Here is a 20,830-nt window from a genome sequence, read left to right on the forward strand (position 1 = left end):
AATTTGCATAGGTTCCGGAATTTTCCTTAATAATAGTTCTGTAGCATAAAGAACATTAAATATCTGGCATTAAAGGCAATATGACTTTGGTTAACTCCTTTTCTATATTGAGTTGATTGGGCTCCACATGACAGCAAATTTTCCTTCTCTTTCTGAAAGACTGAAATTCAACAGCAAGGAAAGTTAAACCTGACTTGAATTAGAATGAAAATAATATGGACTATGAAGAGAAGGATAGGAAGAAGGCTTCTTCAGTAACACCATCGATAGCAGATTTTAATGGCATCCTGAAAAATAGAAATGAGTAGTAGTAGTTATATTAGTGTTCTGTAGAAAGGAGTCATTCTGTAGAATGTGAGTCCTAAAGAGAAGAAAAGAAATAAAAGACAAGAAGTAAAGGACTCCTCTCTCCCTGGGTAAACAATAGTGCTGTGAACCCAGTAAGCATGCGGCAAGTGGTGCTGATGGGATAAGACATAAGCATCAGTTAAACTGCATCTATGTGCAAGCAATAAAAACCAACCAGAGCAGCACAGGCACAAACTTTATGGGTTTCCTTGGCCAGATGTCATCATCAACATGGATCACTACTGGTCTTTCCATCCTGGAGTGATCTGTATTGATTGTAGAGGCCAAAAGAATCCAAATCCATAAGCTGAATCTATTGTGTTAGGGTTCTTTTTACTCCAGTTGTGACCATGAGTATCATTAATTAAATTTGGCAGTCTTATCACTTCTTGGACTGTGGCTCATCCTTGTATCTATTACTCATTCATCTATGTAATTGTATGAATTAATTCATTGGTCATGAAGGGAATGTTAAAGAATGGTAGTCCAAGAAAGAATACTATTGGGAAAAGGAAGTTTGCATAAAGTTTTTACCTCATATTCTGATTCTCCCACAATATAGAAGTGGGTCACATACTCCAAATATAACAAGTTACAATGGCTCAAGTAAATGAGTGATCATTCCTAGTTTATTGTTTAATCCACACCACAACTCTATGATATATTAGATATAAGGCATGCACTATTATCATCGTCATCATTTTACTGATGAGAATATGAGACACAGAAATGCTAATAACTTGTTAAGGTCATCTGACTGGCTAGTTGCAAAGCAAGGATTTGAACACAGACATCCTGACTCCCATGCTGTGCTCTTATCCTCAAAATCTATCCTGCAAGGCAGCATTTCCAAGTGAGTAGTCCTAACAAGCTGTACCATAAATGACTCAAGATTAGAGAGGCTGAATGCTTTAGTTATATTGACCACATGTTGCCTTCCAACAAATATAAAACATCTTCCTTTGTTAAAAAGAGAGAAAATGGTTCAAGTTTAAATTGGGCAGAAGTTTGGATCAATTACCAGTTGTAAATAGTGTGTGTGTATATATATATATGTCAGGGGTTAGCAAACTATGGCCCTTGGGTCAATTCTGACACTATCATTTTTGTGAAAAAGTAAAAATGTCTCATTGGGACACAGGCACACCCATCCATTACTATCTATGAATGCCTTGGGGCTACAATGAGTAGTTGCAATAGAAAGCGTATGTCCCACAAAGCCTAAAATATTTCCTACCTGATTCTTCACAACCAAAGTTGCCAATCCCTAGTCTAAGCCAATCATAGTAATTCCATTTCCCTTACTGTGATTGGTTTAAATGAAGGCAGGTGATACTTTTCATGTCAATGAGATGCTTGGGGAAGTCTATTGTGTGTGACATGGGAGCACATGGAAAAGTAGACTCTTCAAAAAAAAACAAGAAAGAAGCATTTGTTCTTTCAGCCTTTGAACATTGTTGTATGAGGACATGTTTCAGGGCTTTGTTAGGGATTGAATTATGTTCCCCCCCAAAAAAAGATACCTTGAAATCTTAACTCCCATATCTCAGAATATAACCTTATTTGGAAATAGGTTCATTGCAGATGTAATTAGTTAAGATAAGGTCATCCTGGAGTAGGGTGAGTCCCTAATCCAATATAACTGTTGTCTTTATAAGAAGACGGCCATGTGGAGTCAGAGACACAGGGAAAATACCAGGCAGCAATGAAGACAGAGATTGAAGTGATGCACCTATAAGCCAAGGGATACCAAAGATTGCCAGCAAATCACCAGAAGCTAGAAGAGAAGCATGGAACAGATTCTCCCTCACATCTCTCAGAGGGAATCAACCTTGCTAAAACCTTTATTTCAGACTTCTAGCCTCCAAAACTGTAAGACAATAAATTTCTGTTATTTAAGCCACACATTCTGTGATGCTTTGTTATAGCAGCTCTGCGGAACTAATACAGGGTTGCTGCAGCAAACTTATATTAATGAGGGAAGTAGGCTGAGGACAAGAGTCAAGACACTGAGGATGACAGGACACAGAAGGAAAGTTGGTACAAACCTCAGGCATTGAGTATATGTTAACCCTCTGAGTTGACCAAACCTAAAATTATGCCTTGAGATTTCTTACCTGGTATAATAAATCCTCTTATTGCTTAGGCAATTTTGCATAGTGTCCTATGTTACTTGCAACCAAAAGCATCAAGAATGATATATCATATAGCCTGTATTTTCCAAAGCAACCCTGATTTCAAATATCCTATTTCACTGTCTACACAAGTACTGTCAAAATTAGTAGCAATTACTTTCTTATCTTTGGTTCAGAAAATAAGTTGATTACAGCAATACCATGCTGGGAAATAGGTAGAAATGCAGAAGAGAAAGGAAGGTTTTAGAGACAGAGGGCAAGGCAGCAACGCACAGAAGAAACTGACATAGGATTAATCTCCAAAATATACAAACAGCTCATGCAGCTCAGTATCAAAAAAACAAACAACTCAATCAAAAAACGGCAGGAAGTCCTAAATAGCATTTCTCCAAAGAAGACATACAGATGGCCAAGAGGCACATGAAAAGATGCTCAACATCACTAATTATGAGAGAGATTCAAATCAAAACTACAGTGAGGTATCACCTCACACTGGTCAGAATGGCCATCATCAAAAAAAATCTACAAACAGTAAATGCTGGAGAAGGTGTGGAGAAAAGGGAACTCTCTTGCACTGCTGGTCGGAATGTAAATTGATACAACCACTATGGAGAACATAGACCTGCTTAAAGAGGTAGCAATACCTCTTATTGACTTGACTTCATAAGACACTGCCCTGACAAGCCACTGAAATACTGAACTCATCAAAAAAATTATACAGACAATTAAGATTTCATGGAGAAATTACCACTTCCTACCCATTTCTGTAGACCAGGGTCTTATCCCTTTAATGCTTGAATTACTCAGCTGATCATTTGGTATCCTTGACCATATTTCTATAAATAGTTACCAAACTAGTCTTCTTTAAATGCCCTTTTCATGTCTTCTATCATCTCCAGTATCTCCCTACTGTCTTTCTATACCAGATCCAAACACCTAATCCTTGATCCATTTCTCTAATGTCATACCTCAGTTCTTTATATATCATTTTACACTCCAACCAAATCAATTATGTAGCTACTCTAAAAAGTATTTGCATTTTTTCTGTTAACCTCTTTTCATACTACAAATAAACGTTTTCCTATTGAAATTTAGATATACACTCTCCTTCAAGACTCAGTTAAAACTCATCTGCTTATAAAGACCTTCTGTTATATGGCAGTCCAATTTTGATAACTTTCTGTTGGTCTCTCTCTCTGTTTCTTCCGCACCTAGATATGGATATTACATTTGCCCAGATGCTTTCTGCCTTCAGATTCTTGTCAAGTGTATATATTTGGTTTTATTCTCCATGCAAGATTAGAAACCCCTCAAGGGCAGGAATCTTGCCTTCTTTTCTTATGAGTTGTCCTCAATCCCTATCAGTGACACACAAGATAAGAACTTTTAAATGTGTGCTGACTGACTTACACATGCTTTCATTCATCTGAGTGTATTAAGCTCATCAGCAGCTGGTTGAGCATGCTGATTTGAAAAACTCCTCAAATGTATACAATAAGTGATACATTTCATGTTTGGTGAATAACTGCTCTCACTTTAAAATTCTAAAGTGCAGCATAAAAATAGCATATGACAAGGCTGTCCATCTGGAAGTAGCGTTCTGTGCATTACAAAGTGAGCAGACACTAAATCCTGAAGAGGACTCAAATTGGAGAGACCAGTGAAGTGTTTTGCCAACAGGAAAGGAAGATGATTGCTTTTCTCAAACTGTGCCATGTTGCCAAGTATAGGAATCCAGCTGTTGTGTGAGATTTATACTCATTTCACTTAACTATAAATGCATCATGCATCATTTTTCTTTAATTACTCAGATTAGCTGGGTAGGTGTAGGTGATGCACTGAGGTCTGAGCATAATCAAAATGAGCTACTGTTATAAAGTGAAAGGAAAATATTTTTGTAGTTAATGGATGAAAAAGTATGTTTATGTGAAAAAAAATAAGACCTTGTCACTGCAACAATCTAATTAGCATTAAAATTTCTTTAGTTATCCAGGACTGAGAATCTTCCAGTTATAGATGATGTGATTTTGTACAAGAAATCTATATCAATTTTTTTAAACTCTTAATTTCTTTTCTATTTTGTGTGCTCATATTCAGGGCATTCTGATGGGCAGCTTTATCCTCTGTAAGCATGCTTGCATACCTTTTCCTCAAATCTCTGAAAAGATTTCAATTTTTTGAATTTTGACATCAGAATTCCTGGCCAGATTTTCAAATCTTCTATCAGATTTTTCTACCCTCCATAAAACAACTCAGTTCTTATATGAGTTTCTCATCTAATTTTCTCTGTTGAGTATTTTAAGATTTTTCTCAAAATGTTCCATATTCTCAAAGTAGCCACTGTCCTGTCTATCATATTTGGAAATAATTTTTATCTCTTACTGGAAACCTTCACTGACTTTTTAACCTCAGTTTCATATCCTAGTGGTACCTGCTATATCAGCATGTCTTCTTATGTGCATCCAAGTATTTTCATGAACTATATTTAACATCTGTACACATACACATTTGGTTTTTCATCAATAAATGGTTGATAAATGGAATATAACTTTATTATTGTTTGATATTCATTTCATAACAACTTTACTGAAAATAAAGGCTATATTAAATAATCCTGGTGTTGTGTGAATACTCTTAGCACCCAAAAAATGCCATATCCAAAGTAAGTATTAATGATCATAATGATTAATCTAAGTTAATCAACTTCCATTGTTATCTTCCCCCAATTTTCATATAACCTTTATATCCTCATGCAAGTGCATAGCTCCTGTAGAAATCCCAATTTTGACTCCTTTCAGATGGCTCAGGAATATTGTTCTATTAGTCATTATTATGTAGCATATCCACATAAGTACAGTATTCCATACCCATTTATGATTTTTATTAGTTATTATAATTGCCATATTGCACTGAAACGGTTCAGCTGCTTCCTGTGGAGAGCATGATCGCTGCAATAACCTCTGTACATCCTCCACCCCACTTTGATTCTTGTGAACTCTCAAGTTTCAACTGTACTGCTTGCAAATGTAATCACTTGCACTGTCTTAAGTTAACTGAAATTTCTTAAACCTTTGCCCTGAGTCTCACTCACTACAGTGCTTCTCTCAGCCAAGTCAGTATATTAAACTAAGCTTTGCGAATAACATGGCTTTCTAAGAAAAAGAATTTAGGGTAAGTATGCATAGTAAGATCTACAGAAATATGGTTACTTTAAATGATTATCTTTCCAATGACTAGTCTACAAGAGAGAAAAATGTATTAAAATTTTAAAAAATTGTACTAGCTTTCAGTAATTCTCCCTTTGAAGAGACAATGACCTGCATGACATCAAACTGAAGAGGATAATTTAGCTAGTTAGGCATTCAGTGAGGATTCAATTGGGTCAGAAGCAATACTTTCCCTTATGAAGGAAAGTACTTTAAATTTTACTAGTAGGGATAGGAATATAGCTCAGGAAATACATAACTTGTTTAGTCACTCTGCCTCTAAGCTAGAGAATAAATAAAACTCTTAAGTTCCATGAGTTTTTTCTAAAAATACAAAACTGTCACTTTATCTCTCTCTCATTCTCTCTCTCTCTTTCTATAAATATATTTAGAAATGAGAGAGAGATAACTAAAGAGATTTTATATACATATATATGTAATATATACATTCCATTTTCCCAACTCAGGAAGCACTAGTACTGAGGCATTTTGAAATATCTCTACATTGAAGACAAATTTTGTAGTGGACAAAATGGTGCCACAAGCATGTGATATATTATTCCTCCTTTTATTTTACAGGACTATATTTTCGTGTGTGTTCTCTCTCTTATTAAAGCTATTTCTTTGAGTTACCCAAAACACTAGAGAAAGTGCTAAAGAGTTTCAAGTCCCTTTCATTTAATATAAAAACTGTGCAACGAAAATGATCCCATAAATAGGAATGATTTTTTTTAAACACTAATGTTTGGAGCTTTTAAATAGAATTCTGGAGTGTAATGTTTCAGAAGGGTCATACAAAATCCTACAGAGAGCAATATGACTTTGAGTGGGGAAAGAGGGATGTACCACATATAGCTTACAAATTGCTTCATCAGATTCTTCACGTTTGCAAAACTCAAGAACAGCAATTCCAATTGGCTCAACAAGTTTAGGCAATTACCTTACAGATGCAGTAACAGTGAAGAAAGTTCAGTTCAATTTCTGCAAGCACTAGTCCAAATGAGAACTGCAAGCAAAGCAATGAGTAGTGATTTTTTCTCCTCAGTTCTTAATGCTGTAGGCAAGAGATTTAATCCTAAAGCCTGTGCTATTGAGATCAGGGAAGAATACTGAGCAATGGGTAGTGATTTCAATGAACACTGCTGTAGGCACTGGTGGAAAGGAAATAACACAAATCAGAAGGAAAAATAAAGGGCAACTGGGAATAACAAAAGATAAGTAAGGCTATCAGTGGAAAAGAATGTTTTTATAAGATGATAAATGTGGAGAAACAATTTGTTCTCTTGAGACACAAAATCTTTTAAAAAGAAGTCATCTAATCTTTAGAGGGTTGAAGTGTTAATAATGTACTTGGGGATATTTAAGTTATTGTTGCTGGTTTGCTGATATTGCGGTTTTTAGCTTCCAAATGGCTTTTGGGTAAGTAACAATCTTCCATTTAAAATCTGTCTGCCCTGCTGACACTCTCTGATCACATTGCTTACTCAGAACAGGTGTTTCATGAAACCAGCTTTCAGTGCCAATAATGAGGCACCTTAGAGGGTCCACACCTCAGCACAGATGTATGTAGTTTTGAAGTCTGAAATCTCTGATGTGTTCAAATTTGGAAATTTAAAGCAAAGAGCAAATAGTTTTCTTGTGTAATGTTAATGTCTTTCTCTTCTTCTTTAGAAAATATGTGGGCTTCACGTGTTAGAAATGGATGTTATTTTCCCTGCATTATGGCATCATAGGAAAGATCTGTGTGGAAGAGAAGCTTTTATTCTCATTATACTGTGTATGTGGAGGCACTAAGAAATATGAAATCCTTCACTGGTGCAAATGAAAAGGTTTTCATTTCGTCTGGAGGGGAAATGTGCCAAAGTGGCTGAAAATAATTCAAGTAATTGGCAAAGAGCTGTACTCTAAGGAGCCTTTTGGTGTAATGTGATTTGGTGCCTTTTAGGGGAGCAAGTGAGATGTGATTCTATCTGCCCCTGAGGGCCAAGAAATTTTAAACATTACAGGATCCTTAAGGTAGATCATGACGAATTACAATGTTGAAAGACAACCTGGAATTATGAGATCCTTAAAAAATAATAATAAAGATAATGCTTACTGAGTTAGAGAATGTCCCTTACCATGTATTGTTTGTACTTTTTGCCTTAACACAGAGAAAATAGTCGTCTTACTTAAAAGCTAGATGCTCCTCTGCTCACAAAGTCACAGGATTATTGCTAAATTCCAGTGCTGTGTGATACAGGATGAAAATAATCAACTCAGCCAAAATCAACCATTTATAGGTGGGCACCCGTGGCGTTACAATACACTGATCCTACTTACCGCAAGTCCTAAATAAACTCACAGGGCAGCCAAGTTTATTCTGGCGCACTCCCACTTGAGTCTCCATCAGCATCCCCTCTCATTATGGCTTCTTTGCATATCGTGGATCTTCTTCAAACAGAGGCTTAGAGTCTATCAGTTTTCAATGCATTCCTCCTCTGTTACAAAGGAAAAGGCAGACTTATGTGTTGCTTCTTCATTTGGAAGTTGCCAATTTCTTCAAATAATTTCAGCAGTGGAATTTTAAGTATATTTTACACAAGGATCCCTTAACATTCCTCTTCTTCTGAAAGTTAAATGTAAGGCAGTTTCTGACTATATTGATATTTCTCATGTGGAAATAAGTAGAAGATTTGGTTGTCTATCCACTCCAAGATTGTACAGGCAAATTATAACTTCAACATTGAGTATGCCTACTTTCTTTTCCCTTGTTTACCCACAAAATTAAGAATGAGGAAGACAAGTTTGCAGGAGAAGTTTCCAAAACAAGGCCACCCATGTACAGCACAGTGTATTAACGTCTGGGCTCTGGAGTACTCACTCTCCTACCAGCAGGCCGTACTAAACTGCAGATGTCTCAGGTATTCCCGGATCTCACTGGTTCTTCAAATTTTAACTAACCTCCAAATCACCTGAGGGCTTGTTTAAAAACAGATTGCTGGGTCCCACCCCCAGAGTTCTTTAATTACTTAGGTGAGGATGGATATTTGTATTCCTAACATATCTCCAGTTGAGTTAATGCCACCTATCAAGGGACCACATCATAGCTCAATAATCTCACCTCCCTAAACATCTCATTTCCCATTCTCCCTGACCATTTCATTTAGCATACTCTGAGGATCACACAGAAATGATATGTACTGTATGAGGTTCAGAAGTAACAGTATACACCTAAGAAGAAACCCTGCGTTCATGTTTTCATACAATTCTCTGAGTGAAGTGTCCCAATTTTGTTACTGGATTCAATGAAAAGCATAGGACTTGAAAGTCAGTTCAGGACTTCCAGTTCTAGATATCTCATCTGATATGGGGTAGATGTCCTTCTCTCTATTGTTCCTACTCAGAAATACTAAACCTCTGGATACTTCATATAAAACAAACATAAAACTATAAGGAGAGGAAAGAGGCAGACCAGCTGGGGATCTTGGGACCTGAGGAACAACATGGCAGTGAATTCACTGGGTTTTCTTTTGGGCTTGTATATCCTATACCGGATGCTAGAGAAGCAGCAACGCAGAAATGCCTGTAGGTGCAGACCAAAAATGTCCCTACAAAAGCATGCTCTCTCTAGACAAAGGACTAGGCAAGGGCAGCATAGCAAGAAAACTTTTAAACAATAACTGATCCACTCCAGTCAAACACCATGGAAAAAAATGTAGGGAGATGGGGGAAATAGGGTGATGTTGGTCAAGGGTACAAACTTTCAATTATAAGTAAGTTCTGGGCATCTAACATGGAGTATTGTGACTATTATTAACAATACTGTACTGTATACTTGAAACTTGCTAAAAGGTAAGCCTTAAATATTCTCACCACACACATATACAAAAAGAAAAAAGGTAACTATGTGAGGTGATGGATGTGTTAACTAACCTTATTATGTTAATCATTTCATAATACATACATATATAAAATCATCACAACAAACCTAATGTTATTTGTCAATATCTTACTAAAACTGAAAAAAAAAAAAAAAAGAAAAGAAAAAACTGTGGCCTCATTCCCACTCTGAGCAACAAAGGCCAAGTGGTGAACCTAAACTTACATCCTTACCTGGTGGCAATGAAATGTCCATCCCTGCCAGGGTGGCGTTAGAGCTGGGACTTACATGCTGGCCTAGAGATAAAAAACCTCCTCACTTTGTGGTGCCAGTGGAGACCACATGGGATCTGGGACTCTCACTCCCAACCAATGATGATGAGCTTATCCCTCCTTCTCCCCACCAAAGTCGTATCAGAGGAGGCCTCATGGGAAGCCTGGATTTTTCTCACTTTCCAGCAGTAACAAGCCTCTCCCACCACACCACGGTGTCCATGCAGTAACAAGGAGACCCTCCCCCTCCCAGCCCTGGAGGGATCAGCATAGGTCTCTTAAGAAGCCTGTCATTAGCCCCTCTCAGCAGTAAGCAGGCACTCCTCTGCCCCTGCCGATGATCAGCAGAGGTACCTAGGCTTGTACTCCCAGTTGGCAATAATGAAGTGGCTTTGTGTCCCCCTTCGCCCACCCACATGGTATCACAAGGAGGGCTGCTCAAACATAAGATTTAAACATGACCTAGCATCTCATAACATAATACACAAAATGTCAAAGATACAATAAAAAAAAAATCAGTCATCATTTTTTTTTTTTTTTCTGTACGCGGGCCTCTCACTGTTGTGGCCTCTCCCGTTGTGGAGCACAGGCTCCGGATGCGCAGGCTTAGCGGCCATGGCTCACAGGCCCAGCCTCTCTGCGGCATGTGGGATCTTCCCGGACTGGGGCACGAACCCGTGTCCCCTGCATCAGCAGGCGGACTCTCAACCACTGCGCCACCAGGGAAGCCCCAGTCATCATTTTTGATCCATAATTGGTCCTACACTTGGTCAATAGGAAACCAGAGACCAATGTTCTGTTAAACATTCCAGCAAGAGACTTTCTATCCTCTGTTCCAAATCTTACAGGGATCAGCTTTCTAAACACAGTTAAGATCGTCCTTCTGAACCACCTCACCCCTTACAGAGTTCAGTGAAATGTTTATTATTTTGCAGCCCAAAAGGTCTAAAATGATGTGATGGTTTTGTTTGCTTTTAATAAAGAGTGTGCGGTGTATTGGAAAGGTTTTAGAGTCAGTCAGAATGATCCAATTTCAAATCCCTGTTCTTCTACTTACCAGGAATGTGATCTTGAATAAATTTATTAACCTGTCTAAGCTCTTAGTTTCTTTGCCTATAAAATGCAGTATTAGCCATAGTAGTAGTAGTAGTAGTTGTTGTTGTTATAGTAGTAACTGTAGGAGCATGGCAGTCATATAATAGTTGTATTAATAGAAGTAGTAGTATGTGCTAGTCACCTTACCCATATTATCTCATTTAATACTTTGAACAATCCCTCACGAGGTAGATATTATAAACTTCATTTTAAAAGTAAAGAAACTGGGGGCATTATTAAGTAATTTAGTCAAGATCACACAGTTCATAAATGTCATGACTGGGATTCAAAACCATGACTGTTGGGCTTCCCTGGTGGCGCAGTGGTCGAGAGTCCGCCTGCCGATGCAGGGGACACGGGTTTGTGCCCTGGTCCGGGAGGATCCCACATGCCGCGGAGCGGCTGGGCCCGTGAGCCATGGCCGCTGGGCCTGCGCATCCGGAGCCTGTGCTCCGCAGCGGGAGAGGCCACAACAGTGAGAGGCCCGCATACCGGAAAAAAAAAAAAAAAAAAGGCTGTTAACTTCAACGTCCATATTTCATCAAGTACACCATGTAGCCCCTCAGAGAACTAAAAGCAATATTGCCTGTAAAAGAATTTTGTGCAAACATAGCAGATACTCAATTGATGTTAGTTTCCTCCCCACCACTTTTTTTTTTTTTTTTGTGGTACGCGGGCCTCTCGCTGTTTTGGCCTCTCCCGTATGCGGAGCACAGGCTCCAGACGCGCAGGCTCCGCGGCATGTGGGATCTTCCCGGACCGGGGCACGAACCTGCGTCCCCTGCATCGGCAGGCGGACTCTCAACCACTGCGCCACCAGGGAAGCCCTCCCCACCACTTTTAAGTAATATATGTATATATACGCACACACACACATATATACACATATATGTGTAGCTTCATGTCAGTGACCTTATAAAAAAATCTTCCAGCTGATTTGTAAAATTTAATACTTTTAGTTCTCATATCAGATAAACCCAATGATATAATTTCCCAGTAATATAAAGATTATAAAATTTTAATATATTTACATTTCCAGATTATTACTTTCTTCAGAAATTTTATCAGGTACCTTATGAAGGCACTTGACTAGGTTAATAACAATAAGAAGAAACTCAAGGGTCAGTTACTATTCTGTGTACCTAGAGCCTTAAGATATTCTTGTTTCCAAAGCACAATATGATAGAATAATGCCATCATCAACATTTTCAATAAATTAATCCAAAAATAAATAAGTAAAACTCTCATTCAATTGTTGTTGTTTTTTTTTTTTAACATGCAAAGGCAACCGATAAGGAAGACATGAAATCAAGAAATAGAGCTCCAACAACAGGAGTCAAGTGAAGGGAATTTCCAGGATCACAGCTGCATAGCAGGCCTAGAAAATTAGGAGTCAATACTGGAGCAATAAGATAAGAATCTGTTCTGGAGGGAAACTGCTGGAGGAAACAAAACGTAGTGCAAAAATAATCTGATATATTTGATCATGCAGAAACTGTACTGAAGGCTGTTGGAGGTTGTGAGAAGAACAACGTTTTCTGGTCCACAGAAAACTAGACAAATGAGAACAATAAGGGAATTATTGACACTTAAAAAAAAATTATTCAGAAAAGCAAACAGTTATGCTCCTTGGCTCTACAGTGAACAGTATTTATTCAGAATAATATAAAAAGTAAATATAACTTTAACTTCAAACTAGGACATGCTGATATTGGAATAATAAAGGGGAAACAGAGAGGAAGCCAGAAGAGAGCTAACTCCTCATCTGCCATGATAAGAAGTCAATGGAGGAGGCCTAAACTACATAAATCAAGAATTAGCAATATTATTATATTGTTTAGAATATGAACACAAACACACAGAAGAAATGGTTAAAAAGAGTTGCAAGGCAGAGAATAAGGAAGGGCAAAGCAGAGAAGTCTGCTTTGTGAGAAATGATTTTAATACCATTTTTGTTTATTAACTGGGTATGTATTACTTTAAATTTTTAAAAAGAATAAAACTGCAAAACAGTATATATGGTATTAATTTTATTTACATAAATTTTATAAAATTTAATATAATATATTAAAGCTTTAGTATCAGGAGTTATAAAGCCAGAGGTAACTTTTTGCCCTTACTTCAACATAGTGTATCAAACGAGGTAAGAAAAGAATGTGATCAAGTTTAATATTTCCCAGTGCTCCAGGGAACTGTTCATAACCCTGTAAACACTACTCTAAATACAAACCTTCCTTTGCGTATTTACAGAGAAAATTGTTCGGGGCCATAATGAGTTGAAAGTCTGAGGAAAATTAAGGTGCACCTTGATGTTAGGTCTTCTTTGCTTTATTACCTATTTACTTGTTTTTTCCCTTTCTTTCTTTTTGGGTTCTGGCTTTTCATGTTAAAAGATCTCACTGCATTGTCTGGGCTATCTACATCAATATAGAATTCTGTTCTGTTTTGTTTTCAGACCATGCTATATTTCTCCACCAGGGAAATCTACACTTGAAATGGTGCTATGAAGAAATGAGAACATCAGGGAGAAAATGTGCAAAGGTAGGAGAGCAGTGATCAAGGAGCACAGTTAGGAGATGGAAATGAAGAGACAGGGAACAGCAATCACTTTACTTCAGGCTACAGTCAGCAACTAAGAGAGTAATAGAAGACAGAGAGGAAAAGCGCTAGAGATTTATCATGAATACAACGGCTCAGAGAAATCCTGGGAGACAGCAGGCAAGTTTTTTCGTCTCTTTAAACATTTTACTTAATTAAAGAAATAAAACATCCTCACAAGAGATTTTTAAAGATCCTTTTCTTTCTGATCCCCAATAATTTCAGGAATCCTAAATTGTCAGAACATACCACGATTTCAAAACCGGCTACCCCCCAACCTACCCAAAAAAGCTCTGGTAGGGAAGTAAATGTCAGCCTTTAGTTATGGCTATTCTGGCTTTTCCAGGCTTATTTCTTCTTCAGACAAATTCCATTCCCCCAGAAGCTGTTCTATCAAGAGCTTCTCAACCATGCTATTAATGTGAAAATGAAAAATCTGCTTTATAGAGGCAGCATTCATGGGAAGAAGCAAGCTGGCTCAGTGAGCTTCTAAGACTCTTGATTACCTGGAATTCCTGAAGCTTTTGCAGTTGTTAATGTACCTCTTGGAAAATAATGAGATTTCAACCTTTTCCAAACAGAGTGGCTTTGTTTTTCCTCAAACGCTTGTTCACATTTTACATTTCTAATTCTAATTTCCTCTGGCCTTCTTCCCAGCAATCCCTACTTGCATTCTACCTGCCCTTTGCTTTTAATCTAGAAACCAAAATAACAATAATTATTCTATCAGATAACAGGTGATGTTTCCAAATATATAATAGAGGAGGGATGCTTTTCTTTTATTATTCTGAGTCAAAATAATATGTTGCTTAGTTCAAAGTAGGAAATTTTACAATTTAACTTTTTAAATTATCAAATAATTATTAAAAGAAATATGTGAGTTAGGAGGATCTTTACTTTAAGGTAGCTGAAGTTTGCCAGAGTAGCTTGCCTTGATTTCAGAAAAGAGAAAGTTTTTACTGATTACTAGTATTTGTAGTTTTCATATCGTATCACTATAGGCTTAACTTTCCTTCAACATATTGGAGAAAAAATTATCCCAATAGACAAAAATTCAGTCTTAATGTCTGAAATCTCTTTGCCAAGGCATAGCATTTTCTTTGAATTTCTATTTTTTGTGCTCCTTAAAATTTTCATATTTCTTCCTGTGATTTATCAGAAAGTTTGCTGTTTCTCTAGTAGATATCATGAATCCCAGAAGCACATACTCCTATACAAATGAAACGCTTCCTCACCTTGAGCATGTAGCTAAAAGAAGTTTATAGCAAAGCAGCTCAGAGTCTGGTGTTGTAACATTCATAAGTGTTTAGGTTTGGAAAAATAACCAAAAAGAGTGACTTTTTTCTACCAGACACTGTCTTTACTCCAATTCCTCCATTTTCCCTCTGCTGATTTCCATTGTGCTACTAACAATTTAAATATGGGCTGTTTTTTGAATGAGAAATATGTCAAACCCCTTAACATGCACCACAGGAATTTTTAATACAGAAAATGAACCTGAACTTATGAGCAAAAAAATCATCAAACCTAATTGATAACCTGAAAAACACTGGAGAAAACAGTAGATCAGTGTGGATGTCTAATCACAAAAATATCGTACTCTTTTTTTTTTTTTTTTTTTTTTTTGCGGTACGCGGGCCTCTCACTGTTGTGGCCTCTCCCGTTGCACAGCACAGGCTCCGGATGCGCAGGCTCAGCGGCCATGGCTCACAGGCCCAGCCGCTCCGCGGCATGTGGGATCTTCCCGGACCGGGGCACGAACCCGTGTCCCCTGCATCTGCAGGGGGACTCTCAACCACTGCGCCACCAGGGAAGCCCCCTTACTCTTTTTTTTTTATTGGATTTTGTAGAATCTGATACCTGTTAAGTCCCAAGGTACAGCAGTAATAAAATACACATGATTATTATATTAAAATCTTTAGAATGTTAAAATTTACACTTCTGATTCTATTGTTGGGTGGGTAACAAAATTTAATTGATGTTTTGTACACAAAATGATGCTCTAACTTTCTATCATAGTGAGAGAGCACACTTCAGTACAGGTTAATTTTCTAGATAACTGAAGATTATCCATAACATTGGCATAACATTGTTAAATTATTTTCCTATAGGTGCTATAAATTTACAATTACAACACCAATATACAATAATATCTTTCCATTTTTCCTCTGTGATAACCTTATTTCACTGTTCTCCATTTCTGAAGATTAAGGAAATTTCAATCTTGCAAATTCAAGCGCAGACAAAATTGCTTCCCATTTAAATCTCTTCGAGACCACTATGCAGTCAATACAGTATTTCCTACCTCCCTCTTCACCTTCCCTTCTCCCTGGATGGCTCTGGCTCCAGGGAAGGTTGACATAACAGCATGGCACAAAGGACAATCGGGGTGGGGGGCGGGCAGAGTAATGGAGGAGTGCTGCAATAAATCTGTGGTCCTCTCCATCCTCTATGGCCTCTGCTTCATGGGCCTTATCCCTATTTATCTACTGAGGATGTCTGAAGTCCTGCCATGGCCTTCACTTTTCAGGTACACTCATTCTGCATCCTTTTCACTCCAAATACATTCACTTCAATAGTCACAGTTGTTTTCCCTGCACACTGCTGAGGCGTATAATACCAAACCACGTAACACTATTCTCAGGCCCACAGTCAGGGCTACTTTACCTCTCAGGCACCATCTTGAGTGTGGGGTGTCTCCACAACGTTTGCTGTTTTCTTACATACAGAAATTCAGCACACCTAACTCCAATAGTACCTTCTCCAAATTTCCCTCTCAATTCTCCTGGTCAGGGTTTTAACCTCCTTGGGAGCTCTTACAGTGTCCTGGAGTTCTCGCTCTGATTTATGCTACAACCAGATCTGAGTCCTCCACACTGTGGCTCTTGATTTTTTAAGCCAAGCTTTTAGAAATAAAAGTGCTTACTTTTTATCAAATATAGCAATTAAAAATGGCAGGGGGTGTGGCTTTCAAGTTCATAGTCTCTGCTGGAGTATTTTAAAAATCAATCTTCAAATTTAAAACAGAAAAATGACTTTTTCTGTCCTAGACTATATCTGTCCTCCTCCTTAGACCAGCGGTCCCCAACATTTTCGGCACCAGGAACCGCTTTTGTGGAAGACAATTTTTCCACGGACGGGGCGGGGTCACGGGGATGGTTCAGGCAGTAATGTGATCAATGGAGAGCAATGGGGAGCAGCAGATGAAGCTACGCTCACTTGCCCGCCACTCACCTCCTGCTGTGCTGTCCAGTCCTTAACAGGCCTGGGGATTGGGGACCCCTGCCTTAGACAGTGAATATCCTTGTTGCAGTGAAGAGTTAAAATAATGATGATGGTGATGTTGATGATGATAATGATGATGTGAGAAAGAAAAATAAATCTGCTAAAAATCTCCCAGTATTATCCCATGATAACTACCAGTTTTAAATAACAGGCTCTCTTAGTATAACACCTCCCTGCTTTTTAAGATAAAATCATTTAGCCTTCTATCTATGACCCAGGGTCAGTTCTAGTTATCTCCTTAAAAATGCGTATTCTGTGATTCTGATGTCTTGCTTTAAGTCCTTCCTCTACAATGTATTAATTTGGCAAATGACTTAGACCCATACGTAAATTGGTCATAACAGCAACTCTATCACATACAATAGTTGTCAGGGATTAGTAAAAATAATTCAAATAAAGTGCTTAGCACAGGGCCTCCACAGAAATGCTCAATAATTGTTAGCTATTATTGTTTTAAAATTATCAACTATCGGCTTCCCTGGTGGCGCAGTGGTTGAGAGTCCGCCTGCCGATGCAGGGGACACAGGTTCATGCCCTGGTCCGGGAAGATCCCACATGCCGCAGAGCGGCTGGGCCCGTGAGCCATGGCCGCTGAGCCTGCGTGTCCGGAGCCTGTGCTCCGCGATGGGAGCAGCCACAACAGTGAGAGGCCCGCGTACCGCAAAAAAAAAAAAAAAAAAATCAACTATGCAGAAAATTTCTTCAAGGCTTACTGAATGTAGGCTCCTATTCTGTAGCGAGCCACATGGGTTTGCTGTTTGAGTTCTCTTCTAATCAGGATTGGTTGCTACTGTGCTTTTTTTCCAGACTAGGAGATGAGGCAGAAGAAGCAGAGACTAACCAAGTAAGAATGAGGGCCTTGGATTTTAAGCTATTAGTATAAAAATATTATAGTCTCTAGAGGGCAGTTTGGATACCAGAGTAAGGACTAGGTAATGCCTCTATTTTGTTTATCATAATAATTTTGGATTATTTTTGATTTTTAAAAAATATTTTATTAAAACTCTCTTTATCTTGGGTTTCCCTGGTGGTGCAGTGGTTGAGAGTCGGCCTGCCGATGCAGGGGACATGGGTTCGTGCCCTGGCCCGGGAAGATCCCACATGCCACGGAGCGGCTGGGCCCGTGGGCCATGGCCGCTGATCCTGTGCGCCCGGAGCCTGTGCTCTGCAACGGGAGAGGCCACAACAGTGAGAGGCTCACGTACTGCAAAAAAAACAAACTCTCTTTATCTTGATGACTGAGTGTTTTGGTACCATCTAAAAGTTTGTGCCCAAGGTAAAATCATCTCAATCTAATCCTAACCCTGTTGGGTACTTCAGAAGAACCATGGGTAGGGCTTCCCCGGTGGCACAGTGGTTAAGAATCTGCCTGCCAAGGCAGGGGACATGGGTTCGAGCCCTGGTCTGGGAAGATCTCACGTGTCGCGGAGCAACTAAGCCCATGCACCACAACTACTGACACTGCGTTCTAGAGCCTGCGAGCCACAACTACTAAGCCCGTTTGCCACAACTACTGAAGCCCACGCGCCTAGAGACCGTGCTCTGCAACAAGAGAAGCCACCGCAATAAGAAGCCCGCACACTGCAGTGAAGAGCAGCCCCCGCTCACCAAAACTAGAGAAAGCCCACGTGCAGCAACGAAGACCCAACACAGCCAAAAATAAATTAAAAAAAAAAAAAAAAAGAACCATGGGTAGAGTTAGAGTAGGTAGGAAAAGGAGCTTATGTTTACATGACACAGCAGGATAAGAGTCACAAACTTAAATATCTTCATGGCCAAAAAGTTGATGTAAGTGATTTTAGTAGGTTTGGGGTAAGGTGATAGTTTGTGATAAGGCCTATGATGAAAGCAAACATTTGAAAATTTGAAGGCATTCAAATTCAGATTTTTAAAGACACTAGCCAGCCAAATTTTTAAATAAGACCAAGGGCTGAAATTTTGTGACACTGACTTAAAAGATCAGTCTTGCACTCACCTCAAGTCAGAAAGAGCTAGGATAGATTTTCTACAGTTTGACTTCTGCAGTTGGATTTTGCCACTATTGTAATAGTGCTAAATCCTCCAGAGTGCTGAGGTTGGAAATAAAGATTTGCATTATTTCCATTGCATGTCACTGTGTGTCTTCCATGTGATCTTAAGAGAGGTTGCCAGATCTGTACTTATTATTAATGTCTTCTCTCTATCCACTTTCTATTCAGCATATAATATTAGAGACGAAAAAAAAAAAGCGAGCAGTTAGATTTGTTTTTAAATTAAAAATGTGGTGCTAAGTGAAGCCCTAAAATTTTCTTCTATAGGTAAAATTGAACACATTTTCAATCAAGGATGTTTTACCATCTACCTTGAGAGATAGGGTGCCATATAAAAAAGAGTGCGGGGGCTTCCCTGGTGGCGCAGTAGTTGAGAGTCCGCCTGCCGATGCAGGGGACACGGGTTCGTGCCCCGGTCTGGGAAGATCTCACATGCCGCAGAGAAGCTGGGCCTGTGAGCCATGGCCTCTGGGACTGCTCGTCCGGAGCCTGTGCTCCGCAACAGGAGAGGCCACAACAGCGAGAGGCCCGAGTACTGCAAAAAAAAAAGAGTGCGAACAGCTTTGGAGTGAGCTATATCTAGGTTCAGATCCCAACTCTGTTGCTAATTAATTGTGTAAATTCCAACAGGTAATTTTAGCTCCACTCCTATATTCCTCGCCTGAAAACCAGGCTTAAAAATTCCCATCTCATTGGGTTATTATAAAAAACAAATATCATAACACAAATAAATAAAATGCTTTGTACATGACAGTTGTCAATAAAAGGTTTGCACATAGTAGTATATTTATTTAAAGGTATGTTTTACTTACTTTCTCACTTCTTGGTTATATTGCAGCTTAGTATGTTTGCAAAATAATAACTGCTGAAAAGTTGATGGGCTGCTTTGTAATATAAGGAAATGAGCCACTATATATGATTCTGTGTGTAAGAGGGAGACAATTAAAGGCAAATCTATTTTCAATGTCCTCAAATATCACTTTAAAAAAATCATGTAGATAGAACAAAGTATGTTTAAAATATATCATTACTTTTCAGTTTTTACTTTGTCAGTTTTTGGTCTTTCCCTTGAGAATAAATAAAATCTTTGTTTAATAAACCTAAATTCTCAGAGGAATTACATATTATATGTTGATTATTACACTCAGCTTATAAGTGTATTAATAAGCCCTTTAAATCATAGAAGATTTATAAACAAATATTCACTAAAAGAATCTAGAGTTCAAAGTACATTCAATTAGAATTCAGAAGAGAGATGAGTTTTTAAATGCAATTTTAAACTTGGAAAGGGAATCTATCAGGAGGTAATTGATTCCACCAAAGAGAAGTAATGATTGAAAATGTTCTGTCACTAGAGGATCCTCTGGAATATTAAAATGCATGGAAAAAGCAGTGAGTAGTTTACACATTTGAGAACACATTTGCAATATAAAGCTTTGCAGTGTATTCATTAGCAAACATCAGGAATCCCTAAAACAGTATGAGATTATTCAAATGTTTTTTTCTTAAGCAATATTCCAAGGAGAATAGTGGTGTGGCAAATAAATGTATAATCAATTAGCAGTGTCCTCAACTACATGAGCACACATTACTGCATGTCTTGTTATACCAGTGACATTCCAGCTCCGTGCAAGCACATTAGCTGATTTTACAAGGTACATGGCAATATGTTCACCTGTATGAAAAAATAAGATGGAGCACTAGGGGGACTGGTAACAGGGGATTAAGACTTGTCTGTGCAATTGTAGATATCTATAGTGCAAGTCTTGTAGATTCGGAAAGAAAAAGAGCACTGACCTGACAGAAGCATATTTGTCCCTTAGATTTCTAAGGTCAAAGTGCATGATGATACCAGGATATATTATGGAAATCAGAAATAGTACTCACTAAAAAGAAAAGAAAACATTTGGCAAAAAATTTTAAATTGAAGACTTACAGGTTCTGAAAAATTGGGTTGCCTTGAAAGATTTGAGATTTCAAGGGTTATTTTATGAGGGTT

The 20,830-nt window shown here is 38.3% G+C and overlaps 1 long non-coding RNA gene across 1 annotated transcript in view; it reads right to left on the minus strand.

Annotated features, from left to right (window-relative positions):
- Positions 1–20,830, minus strand: part of LOC137224542 (uncharacterized) — a 220,704-nt gene that overhangs the window by 37,251 nt on the left and 162,623 nt on the right. The window contains exon 6 of the long non-coding RNA XR_010943376.1: positions 8,012–8,169. This is a non-coding gene — a long non-coding RNA (uncharacterized lncRNA). The remainder of the gene's footprint in view (positions 1–8,011; positions 8,170–20,830) is intronic.

This window comes from Pseudorca crassidens, chromosome 5 (assembly GCF_039906515.1).
Source record: "Pseudorca crassidens isolate mPseCra1 chromosome 5, mPseCra1.hap1, whole genome shotgun sequence".
Lineage (NCBI taxonomy): Eukaryota > Metazoa > Chordata > Mammalia > Artiodactyla > Delphinidae > Pseudorca > Pseudorca crassidens.